This window comes from Oncorhynchus keta, chromosome 12 (assembly GCF_023373465.1).
Source record: "Oncorhynchus keta strain PuntledgeMale-10-30-2019 chromosome 12, Oket_V2, whole genome shotgun sequence".
In the NCBI taxonomy this organism is placed as follows: Eukaryota; Metazoa; Chordata; class Actinopteri; order Salmoniformes; family Salmonidae; genus Oncorhynchus; species Oncorhynchus keta.
In genome coordinates, this window is record NC_068432.1 from 38,433,663 (window position 1) to 38,446,592 (window position 12,930).

Sequence of the window (12,930 nt, forward strand, 5' to 3'; positions counted from 1 at the left end):
TCAGAAAGTCCAGACCAAGTTGCACAGGGCGGAGTCGAGACCCAGGGTCTCGATCTTAATGACGAGTTTGGAGGGTACTATGGTGTTAAATGCTGAGCTGTAGTCGATGAACAGCATTCTTACATAGGTATTCCTGTTGTCCAGATGGGTTAGGGCAATGTGCAGTGTGATTGCGATTGCGTCGTCTATGGACCTATTGGGGCGGTAAGCAAATTGGAGTGGGTCTAGGGTGTCAGGTAGGGTAGAGGTGACATGCTCCTTAACTAGTCTCTCAAAGCACTTCATGATGACGGAAGTGAGCGCTACGGGGTGATAGTCATTTAGCTCAGTTACCTTAGCTTTCTTGGGAAAAGGAACAATGGTGGCCCTCTTGAAGCATGTGGGAACAGCAGACTGGCATAGGGATTGATTGAATATGTCCGTAAACACACCAGGCCACAACTTTGGAAGTATGCTTGGGGTCATTGTCCATTTGGAAGACCCATTTGCAACCGAGTTTTAATACTGATGTATTGAGATGTTGCTTCAATATATCCACATAATTTTCCATCCTCATGATGCCATCTATTTTGTGAAGTGCACCGGTCCCTCCAGCAGCAAAGCACCCTCACAACATGATGCTGCCAACCCCGTGCTTCACGGTTGGGATGGTGTTCTTCAGCTTGCAAGCATCCCCCTTTTTCCTCCAAACATAACGATGGTCATTATGGCCAAACAGTTCTATTTTTTTTTCAACAGACCAGAGGACATTTCTCCAAAAAGTATGATCTTTGTCCCCATGTGCAGTTGCAAACCGTAATCTGTTTTTTTATGGTGGTTTTGGAGTAATGGCTTCTTCCTTGCTGATCGGCCTTTCAGGTTATGTCGATATAGGACTTGTTTTACTGTGGATATAGATACTTTTGTACCTGTTTCCTCCAGCATCTTCACAAGGTCCTTTGCTGTTGATCTGGGATTGATTGATACTTTTCACACCAAAGTATGTTCATCTCTAGGAGACAGAACGCGTCTCCTTCCTGAGCGGTATGACGGCTGTGTGGTCCTATGGTGTTTATACTTCCATACTATTCTTTGTACAGATGAACGTGGTACCTTCAGGCATTTGGAAATTGCTCCCAATGATGAACCAGACTTGTGGAGGTCTACAATTTTTTTTCTGAGCTCTTGGCTGTTTTCTTTGGATTTTCCCATGATGCCAAGCAAAGAGGCACTGAGTTTGAAGGTTGGCCTTGAAATACATCCCCAGGTACACCTCCAATTGACCTCCAAAATTATGTCAATTAGCCTATCACATGCTTCTAAAGCCATGACATAATTTCCTGGAATTTTCAGAGCTGTTTAAATGCACAGTCAATTTAGTGTATGTTAACTTCTGACCCATTGGAATTGTGATACAGTGAATTATAAGTAAAATAATCTGTCTGTTAACAATTGTTGCAAAAATGACTTAGTAATTAGATGTCCTAACCGACTTGAAAAATGAGTTTTAATGACTCCAACCTGAGTGTATGTAAACTTCCGACCTCAACTGTATATAGCATTCTATTGGTGGCAATTATTTTGTATGGTAATTTACATTGAAAAACTCAAGTGTTGAATCAAATGTTGTTTTTTGTACCAGTTCATAAACCATGTGCCATGGAATCGGTACATCAAAAATCTCTTCTCATTTATTTTGCAACCTGTATGGAGCAGCTGTCAAAATTTTTGTCCTCAAATGAAGCTGGTATATTAATCTATTTATCTCAATTCCTTTCAGCCAATTTGTATCTTTAATATATGGCAGACAAAACAGTCTCTACCTTCTCCCTTTTCCACTTGCCTCCTCTATGTGGTAATGCTGCAATCAGTTGGTTGTAAGTCTGGATTGAACAGACATTCTCATATTTTCGATAGCTGCATATGTGACATAACTCCACAGTTTCTATTAATAATATCATTCATAAATATAATACCATTTTAAACCATTTTTTCCGTAAAGAATGTTTTTTTATTCATCAGTAAATTTGAGTTTCACCATAACATTTGTTGTAATATTTGTTCTATCTTTTCTGGAGGATAAAACTGAAATTGTAACCAGCTTTGTATGGCTTGTTGAAGAAAGGGCGATACTTTAAGCAAAATGTCATTTTCAATTAGTCAGAAATGAGAAATTGTAATCTGTATACATGCAAAAGGGCACATTTTGAAGAAAGCATGGGCCTTTCTTTATAATCTACTGGAGAACCATTTGGGGTTTAAGTTTAACCAATGTATGAGTTAATATTTTAGTGAGAGGTTTAAAACTTTAATATTTAATCATTTTAGCCTGCCAAAATTCATATTTATTATATAAATAGGCACATTTAATTTTGTCTGACTTAGCATTCCAAATAAAATGAAATATTGTTTTATTTATTTTAAAAAACGAAAGTAAGTAAACTGTGATAGGACCAAAGAGTTAATCAATGTGGGTTTTCCATTAATAGACAAGTATTGACCTCTCCATGGTTGCAGAATCTTATCTATTTTTGCAAACTTCCTATTGAAATTTATTGTGGTAAGTTAATTTATATTTTTTTGAGATATGAATACCAAGTATGTCTACTTCACCATCCTCCCATTTTATTGGTAAACTACAAGGTAGCCTCCATATATCCACTAGTTATAATGTAGCCATGATATTTGTGATGTCCTTAAGTGCTTGAGGGTGAATGTTTGTAGTGGGAATCCTTTACGATCCATTGAGGTACTTAAAACCATATTATAATCTCCCACAATAATAATAGATTAATTTGTTGCTTGTGAGCTCAATAGATTATAATATATATATTTTTGAAGAAGCGTGGATCATCATTATTTGGCCCATATAGATTAATTTGCCAGATCTGTTTTTGGTCCAATAGCATATTTAAAATAGTGAATCTCCTCACCAGGGTCTTGACCTGGCTGCAGTTCGGTGTCATAGATGGCAGACAGCGTGTATGACGTCGTGTGGGCAAGCGGTTTGCTTATGTCAACATTGTGAACAGAGTTCACCATGGTGGCGGTGGGGTTATGGTATGGGCAGGCAAGCATAAGCTACATACACAATTGCATTTTACTGATGGCAATTTGAATGCACAGAGATACCATGACGAGATCCTGAAGCCCATTGTCGTGCCATTCATCCACCGCCATCACCTCATGTTTCAGCATCATAATGCACGGCCCCATGTTGCAGGGATCTGTACACAATTCCTGGAAGCTGGCCTGCATACTCACCAGACATGTCACCGATTGAGCATGTTTGGGATACTCTGGATTGACGTGTGCATCAGCATGTTCCAGTTCCAACCAATATGCAGCAACTTTGCACAGCCATTGATGAGTGGGACAACATTCCACAGGCCACAATCAACAGCCTGATCAACTCTATGCGAAGGAGATGTGTCATGCTGCATGAGGAAAATGGTGGTTACACCAGATACTGACTGTTTTTATGATCCACGCCCCTACCTTTAAAAAATGTTATTTATGACAAACAGATGCAGATCTGTATTCCCAGTCATGATAAATCTATAGATTAGGGCCTAATACATTTCCTTATATGAACTGTAACTCAGTTGCATTTAAATGTTTTAATATTTTTGTTCAGTGTAATTTATTACGTGTGTATAATGTGTAGTAATGTCTCTCTTGCTCTCTCTCTAGCGGACCTGTTTGACATTCTGCTGCCCATGCTGAATATCTACCAGGAGTTTGTGAGGAACCACCAGTACAGCCTGCAGGTCCTGGCCAACTGTAAACAGAACAGAGACTTTGACAAGCTGCTGAAGCAGTATGAGACTAATACTGCCTGTGAGGAACGCATGCTGGAGACCTTCCTCACATACCCCATGTTCCAGGTAAAACACGTGCGCGCGCACACACACACATCCAGACCTCATTAACCTCCGACCTTTAACCCCTCAACTTCCACATCTACCATATGATCCAGACCTCCTCTCTCCTCACATGTAGAGCTATATGTCGCCTGACTGACAGACAGTCAGACAGCTTTCCGATGTGTTTTAGATTCCTCGTTACATCATCACTCTCCATGAGTTGCTGGCACACACACCTCATGAGCACGTGGAGCGCAAGAGCCTGGAGTTCGCCAAGTCCAAACTAGAGGAGCTGTCAAAGTGAGTGTGGATAATGTATCTGTTAATGTACAGTTGAAGTAGGAAGTTTACATACACTTAGGTTGGAGTCATTTAAACTAGTTTTTCAACCACTCCACAAATGTCTTGTTAACAAACTATAGTTTTGGCAAGTCGGTTAGGACATCTACTTTGTGCATGACACAAGTCATTTTACCAACAATTGTTTACATTACATTTACATTTAAGTCATTTAGCAGACGCTCTTATCCAGAGCGACTTACAGACAGAATATTTAACTTATAATTCACTGTATCACAATTCCAGTACGTCAGAAGTTTACATACGCTAAGTTGACTGTGCCTTTAAACAGCTTGGAAAATTCCAGAAAATGATGTCATGGCTTTAGAAGCATCTGATAATTTACATAATTTGAGTCAATTGGAGGTGTACCTGTGGATGTATTTCAAGACTGACCTTTAAACTCAGTGCCTCTTTGCTTGACATCATGGAAAATCCAGAGAAATCAGCCAAGACCTCAGAAAAAAAATTGGAGACCTCCCAAGTCTGGTTCATCCTTGGGAGCAAATTCCAAACACTTTAAAGTTTTTGCATCTGAGCTCTTTAAGTGTGCGGCTCTCCTTTTTTTTTAAATGCCTGAAGGTACCACGTTAATCTGTACAAACAATAGTACGCAAGTATAAACACCATGGGACATTACATTACATTTTTACATTTAAGTCATTTAGCAGACGCTCTTATCCAGAGCGACTTACAAATTAGTGCATTCACCTTATGACATCCAGTGGAACAGCCACTTTACAATAGTGCATCTAAATCTTTTAAGGGGGGTGAGAAGGATTACTTTATCCTATCCTAGGTATTCCTTAAAGAGGTGGGGTTTCAGGTGTCTCCGGAAGGTGGTGATTGACTCCGCTGTCCTGGCGTCGTGAGGGAGTTTGTTCCACCATTGGGGGGACAGAGCAGCGAACAGTTTTGACTGGGCTGAGCGGGAACTGTACTTCCTCAGTGGTAGGGAGGCGAGCAGGCCAGAGGTGGATGAACGCAGTGCCCTTGTTTGGGTGTAGGGCCTGATCAGAGCCTGGAGGTACTGAGGTGCCGTTCCCCTCACAGCTCCGTAGGCAAGCACCATGGTCTTGTAGCGGATGCGAGCTTCAACTGGAAGCCAGTGGAGAGAGCGGAGGAGCGGGGTGACGGAGAGAACTTGGGAAGGTTGAACACCAGACGGGCTGCGGCGTTCTGGATGAGTTGTAGGGTTTAATGGCACAGGCAGGGAGCCCAGCCAACAGCGAGTTGCAGTAATCCAGACGGGAGATGACAAGTGCCTGGATTAGGACCTGCGCTTCCTGTGTGAGGCAGGGTCGTACTCTGCGGATGTTGTAGAGCATGAACCTACAGGAACGGGCCACCGCCTTGATGTTAGTTGAGAACGACAGGGTGTTGTCCAGGATCACGCCAAGGTTCTTAGCGCTCTGGGAGGAGGACACAATGGAGTTGTCAACCGTGATGGCGAGATCATGGAACGGGCAGTCCTTCCCGGGAGGAAGAGCAGCTCCGTCTTGCCGAGGTTCAGCTTGAGGTGGTGATCCGTCATCCACACTGATATGTCTGCCAGACATGCAGAGATGCGATTCGCCACCTGGTCATCAGAAGGGGGAAAGGAGAAGATTAATTGTGTGTCGTCTGCATAGCAATGATAGGAGAGACCATGTGAGGTTATGACAGAGCCAAGTGACTTGGTGTATAGCGAGAATAGGAGAGGGCCTAGAACAGAGCCCTGGGGGACACCAGTGGTGAGAGCGCGTGGTGAGGAGACAGATTCTCGCCACGCCACCTGGTAGGAGCGACCTGTCAGGTAGGACGCAATCCAAGCGTGGGCCGCGCCGGAGATGCCCAACTCGGAGAGGGTGGAGAGGAGGATCTGATAGTTCACAGTATCGAAGGCAGCCGATAGGTCTAGAAGGATGAGAGCAGAGGAGAGAGAGTTAGCTTTAGCAGTGCGGAGCGCCTCCGTGATACAGAGAAGAGCAGTCTCAGTTGAATGACTAGTCTTGAAACCTGACTGATTTGGATCAAGAAGGTCATTCTGAGAGAGATAGCGGGAGAGCTGGCCAAGGACGGCACGTTCAAGAGTTTTGGAGAGAAAAGAAAGAAGGGATACTGGTCTGTAGTTGTTGACATCGGAGGGATCGAGTGTAGGTTTTTTCAGAAGGGGTGCAACTCTCGCTCTCTTGAAGACGGAAGGGACGTAGCCAGCGGTCAGGGATGAGTTGATGAGCGAGGTGAGGTAAGGGAGAAGGTCTCCGGAAATGGTCTGGAGAAGAGAGGAGGGGATAGGGTCGAGCGGGCAGGTTGTTGGGTGGCCGGCCGTCACAAGACGCGAGATTTCATCTGGAGAGAGAGGGGAAAGAGGTCAGAGCACAGGGTAGGGCAGTGTGAGCAGAACCAGCGGTGTCGTTTGACTTAGCAAACGAGGATCGGATGTCGTCGACCTTCTTTTCAAAATGGTTGACGAAGTCATCTGCAGAGAGGGAGGAGGGGGGGGGGGGAGGATTCAGGAGGGAGGAGAAGGTGGCAAAGAGCTTCCTAGGGTTAGAGGCAGATGCTTGGAATTTAGAGTGGTAGAAAGTGGCTTTAGCAGCAGAGACAGAGGAGGAAAATGTAGAGAGGAGGGAGTGAAAGGATGCCAGGTCCGCAGGAGGCGAAGTTTTCCTCCATTTCCGCTCGGCTGCCCGGAGCCCTGTTGCAAATGGGTCTTCCAAATTAACAATGACCCCAAGCATACTTCCAAAGTTGTGGCAAAATAGCTTAAGGACAACAAAGTCAAGGTATTGGGCAGAACTGGCCATCACAAAGCCTGACCTCAATCCAATAGAAAATTTGTGGGCAGAACTGAAAAAAGTGTGTGCAATTTAGCAAGGCAGGCCAATAAACCTGAAAGCTCAAATTACACCAGCTCTGTCAGGAGGGAATGGGACAAAATTCACCCAACTTATTGTGGGAAGCTTGTGGAAGGCTACCCGAAACGTTTGACCCAACTGAAACAATTTAAAGGCAAGGCTACTACTAATTGAGTGTATGTAAACTTCTGACCCACTGGGAATGTGGCTGAAATGAAAGCTGAAATAAATCATTCTCTCTACTGTTATTCTGACATGTCACGTTTTTAAAATAAAGTAGTTTTGTTCCTAACTGACCTAAGACAGGGACTTTTGCACTTGTGTTGATTAAATATCAGGCATTGTGAAAACTTGCTAGTTTAAATGTATTTGGCTAAGGTGTATGTAAACAGTGGTATAGACTTCAACTGTAGCTGTAGATAACAGTGTGTATGTTGTATATGTAGGGTTGTTGTGTAGTTAATGGAGCTAACAATGATTAGCTAACAGTGGTTGTGATAATGTAGTGAACATGGTTTGTGTTGACAATGTAGCTAACGCGTGGTTGTGTATGTGTAGTGGTTGCTTAGATAATATAGATTAAGCTAACTGGTTATGTAGATTGTGTGGTTGTTTCTATAATGTAGCTAACGCCGGCTGTGGCTGTGTCACTGGATAATGTAGCTAAAGGTGGTTATGTTCATAATGGTAGGTCAGTAGTTGATTGAAATGTAGCTAACAGTGGCTGTGTGGATAATGTAGCTAAGGGTGGTTGTGTAGATAATGTAGCTGTAGCTAACAGTGGTTGTGTAGATAATGTAGTTAACAGTAGCTGTGTGGATACTGTAGCTTTAGCTAACAGTAGTTGTGTTGATAATGTAGTTAACAGTAGTTTTGTTGATAATGTAGTTGTAGTTAACAGTGGTTGTGTAGGTAATGTAGCTATCTGGGGTTGTGTTGATAATCTAGCTATCAGTGATTGTGTAGATAATGTTGCTAACAGTGGTTGTGTGGATAATGTAGCTAACAGTGGTTGTGTAAAAAATGTAGCTGTAGCTAACAGTGGTTGCATAGACAAGGCAGCTGTAGCTAACAGTGGTTGTGTAGATAATTTAGCTGTAGTTAATAACAGTGGCTGTGTAGATAATGTTGATAATTTAGCTAAGGGTTGTTGTGTAGTTAATGGAGCTAATAGTTCTTGCGTAAAAAATGTAGGTGTAGCTAACAGTGGTTGTGTATATAATTTAGCTAACAGTGGTTGTGTAGATTATGTAGCTAACAGTGGCTGTGTGGATGTAGCTAAAAGTGGTTGTGTTGATAATTTTTCCAAGCGTGGTTGTGTAGAAAATGTAGCTGTTGCTAACAGTGGTTGCTTAGATAATATAGATTAAGCTAACAGTGGTTATGAAGTTAATGTATTTTCAGCAAACAGTGGTTGTTTCTATAATGTAGCTAACGTCGGCTGTGTCGATAATGTAGCTAACTGTCACTGTCTTGATAATGTAGCTAAAGGTGGTTATGTTCATAATGTAGGTAACAGTAGTTGTATTGATAATGTAGCTAACTGTGGTTTTGTTGTCAGGATGATGCATGATGAGGTGAGCGATACAGAGAACATTCGTAAGAATCTGGCCATTGAGAGAATGATCGTAGAAGGTTGTGACATATTACTGGATACCAGCCAGACCTTTGTCAGACAGGGTGAGTACATATGCGTATTATCACCCACACACACCAGGCAGAATACACAGCATTATAATCACCACCTTCCGGAGACACCTGAAACCCCACCTCTTTAAGGAATACCTAGGATAGGATAAAGTAATCCTTCTCCCCCTTAAAAGATTTAGATGCACTATTGTAAAGTGGCTGTTCCACTGGATGTCATAAGGTGAATGCACCAATTTGTAAGTCGCTCTGGATAAGAGCGTCTGCTAAATGACTTAAATGTTAAATGACTTAAATGTAAAGATGGTTGCGGTAACTGTCATCAGTAGTACAGTATGTGTAACCTATGTTTTTGTTTCCCCCGCCTCCCACCAAATATACACACACACCATCCCCCTCTCCATCTACCCATCAGGCTCACTGATCCAGCTCCCATCCAGCAATGAACGGGGCATGCTCAGTAAGGTCCGTCTGGGCTCTCTGTCACTCAAGAAGGAAGGAGAGCGACAGTGTTTCCTGTTTACAAAACACTTCCTTGTCTGCACACGCACCTCCGGGGGCAAGCTGCACCTGATCAAGGTGAGAATCAAACACAGACACACATGCATGTACTTTCGCATGGTCAAACACCTGTACACAAGGTAGTGGGAAACATTTGTATGTCAAGCAGATTTGAACTCAACTGGCCTTCCCTCTATACATGATGTATGACCTCTAACCTCTGCCCTTTGATCCTAACAGCAGGGTGGGGTGTTGACCCTGATAGAATGTACACTTGTAGAGGAGCTGGACGCCAATGATGAGGACTGTAAGTGTCTTTCTTAATCAATCAAACAAATCAATCCCCCAATCAACAAGAAGTCTATTAATCTTGTCTCTCTGTTTCTTTCTCTCTCTCTCCCTCTCTCTCTCTGCACCTCTCTCTCTCTCTCTCTCTCTCTCTCTCTCTCTCTCTCTCTTGTTCTCTCTCCCTCTCTCTCTCTCCTCTCTCTCTCTCTCTCTCTCTCTCTCTCTCTTCTCTCTCTCTCTCTCTCTCTCTTGTTCTCTCTCTCTCTCTCTCTCTCTCTCTCTCTCTCTCTCTCTCTCTCTCCTCTCCTCTCTCTCTCTCTCTCTCTCTCTTGTTCTCTCACTCTCTCTCTTGCTCTCCCCCTCTCTCTCCTATGTAGACAATGCAGGAAGTCAGGGCTTCAACCACCTGGAATTTAAGATCATGGTGGAACCCCTGATGGCCCCACCTTCTCTGTCATCCTATTGGCTCCTCCCGCCAGGAGAAAGCTGGCTGGACCAGTGACATCAGTCAGGTAAACACACCTGGGGATGAGGTGCCCAGTCCCAAATCAACTCATACTCCAACTGCTTCTGCAAGCCTCTAACCACTCATTTTGAAAGAGGTTCAGAACCAGGGACAGGGACATGTGTCTCACCACTCTTTTCTCCCTCTGTCTTTCATTCTGTAACTATTTCTTTCTCTCTGTTGATAGTGTATAGATAACATCCGCTGTAATGGCCTGATGACCAGTGTGTTTGAGGAAAACTCTAAAGTCACTGTGCCGCACATGATCAAGTAAGAGCTCAAATAAAGTTTAAATCATTTTTTCCCCTTTTCTACACCAGTGAGGGTTATAATCCCCAGGTTATCCAATTCCCTTCGTCCTCTCTGGGAGATCATGTTGATCTTATTCATACGTGTCCCACCAGATCGGACGCATGTCTGCACAAAGATGATGTGGACATCTGCTTCAGCAAGACGCTCAACTCCTGCAAGGTCCCCAGATCCGCTACGCCAGCGTGGAGCGGCTGCTGGAAAGACTGACGGACCTGCGCTTCCTCTCTATCGACTTCCTCAACACCTTCCTCCCACACATACAGGATCTTTACTACTGCTGCTGTGGTCATGGACAAACTGGCTGACATATACAAGAAACCCTTTACCTCTATACCGGTCAGGTAGAAAGATATACTGTATGAACCCACACACACATACACAATATGTATCTTCTCATTCATCCATCACTCCTTTATCCATTTTCTCTCTTCCCCCCTCCATCCTCATATATTAGACATGCATGCTGACCATCACCATCTCTGTCTCTTTCACTCTCATTTCTCTCCCTCCACCCCTGTCCTCCTCCACTCCCCTCCCCTCCTCCTCTCCTGTCCTCCACTACTCCCCTACTCCACCCCCATCCTCCACTCCTCCCCTACTCCTCCCCCTCCTCTACTCTGCTCCTCTCCTCCACTTCACTCCTCCACTTACTCTCCCATCCTTTCCTGTGCTATCCTCCTCCTCCCCTCTCCTCACAGGGTTCAGTATCACTCCTCTGATCGTCTGTCCATCACGTCTCTCTGTCCTGACTACAGTTTTTGAAGATCACACAGCTTGCTCTGGACCAACAAGAGTAACACTCTTTTTTCTTTCTTTCCTTTATTTCAGTCCTACAGTAGTTCATACAGTACATGCTTCATACAGTTGATTTTTAATTTCACTCATACAGTAATTCATACAGTACATCCTTCATTTCACTCATACAGTGGTTCATACAGTAGATCCTTAATTTCACTCATACAGTAGTTCATACAGTAGATCATTTATTTCACTCATACAGTAAATCATACAGTAGATCCTTCATTTCACTAATACAGTAGATTCTTCATTTCACTCATAAAGTAGTTCATACATAGATTATTTTATTTCACTCATACAGTAGTTCATACATAGATTATTTTATTTCACTCATACAGTAGTTCATGCAGTAGATCCTTTGTTTCACTCATACAGTAGTTCATACAGTAGATCCTTAATTTCACTCATACAGTAGTTCATACAGTCGATCCTTCATTATATATATTATTATTATTATTATTATTATATTAGTTCATACAGTAGATCCTTTATTTCACTCATACAGTAGTTCATACAGTAGATCCTTTATTTCACTCATACAGTAGTTCATACAGTAGATCCTTTATTTCACTCATACAGTAATTCATACAGTAGATCCATCATTTCACTCATACAGTAGATTCTTTATTTCACTCATACAGTAGATCCTTTATTTCACTCAGTAGTTCATACAGTAGATGCTTCATTTCACTCATACAGTAGATCCTTTATTTCACTCACAGTAGTTCAAACAGTAGATCCTTTATTTCACTCATACAGTAGTTCATACATTAGATCCTACATTTCACTCATACAGTAATTCATACAGTAGATCCATCATTTCACTCATACAGTAGATTCTTAATTTCACTCATACAGTAGATTCTTAATTTCACTCAGTAGATCCTTTATTTCACTCACAGTAGTTTATACAGTAGATCCTTTATTTCACTCAAAGTAGTTCATACAGTAGATCCTTTATTTCACTCATACAGTAGTTCATACAGTAGATCCTACATTTCACTCATACAGTAGATTCTTAATTTCACTCATACAGTAGATTCTTAATTTCACTCATACAGTAGATTCTTAATTTCACTCATACAGTAGATCCTTTATTTCACTCACAGTAGTTTATACAGTAGATCCTTTATTTCACTCAAAGTAGTTCATACAGTAGATGCTTCATTTCACTCATACAGTAGTTCATACAGTACATCCTTTATTTCACTCACAGTAGTTCAAACAGTAGATCCTTTGTTTCACTCATACAGTAGTTCATACAGTAGATCCTTCATTTCACTCATACAGTAGTTCATACAGTAGATCCTTCATTTCACTCATACAGTAGTAGTTCATACAGTAGATCCTTCATTTCACTCATACAGTAGTTCATACAGTGGATACTTCATTTCACTCATACAGTAGTTCATACAGTGGATACTTCATTTCACTCCTACAGTAGTTCATACAGTACATCCTTCATTTCACTCCTACAGTAGTTCATACAGTAGATCCTTTAAAACAAAGATATTGTAACATGAATTGTAACATTCTGTCATAAATATCACATGTTCAACAATGAAAAACAACGTTTCCCATCTCAAATTACTATAGTAAGTGTCTTTACAAGGTTGATGATTTTGTGAGGGGCGGAGGTTGAACCCAGGTGCAGAGAATGGACAGTAGATCCTTTATTTCACTCATAGTTCACAGTAGATCCTTCATTTCACAGTACATCCTTAATTTCACTCATACAGTAGTTCATACAGTACATCCTTCATTTTCACTCAGACAGTGGTTCATACAGTAGATCCTTAATTTCACTCATACAGTAGTTCATACAGTAGATCATTTATTTCACTTCATTTCCTTC

General features: G+C 42.1%; 1 pseudogene; it reads left to right on the top strand.

Moving 5' to 3' along the window:
* Window positions 1-12,930, top strand: part of LOC118380801 (ras-specific guanine nucleotide-releasing factor 2-like) — a 99,987-nt pseudogene that overhangs the window by 21,010 nt on the left and 66,047 nt on the right.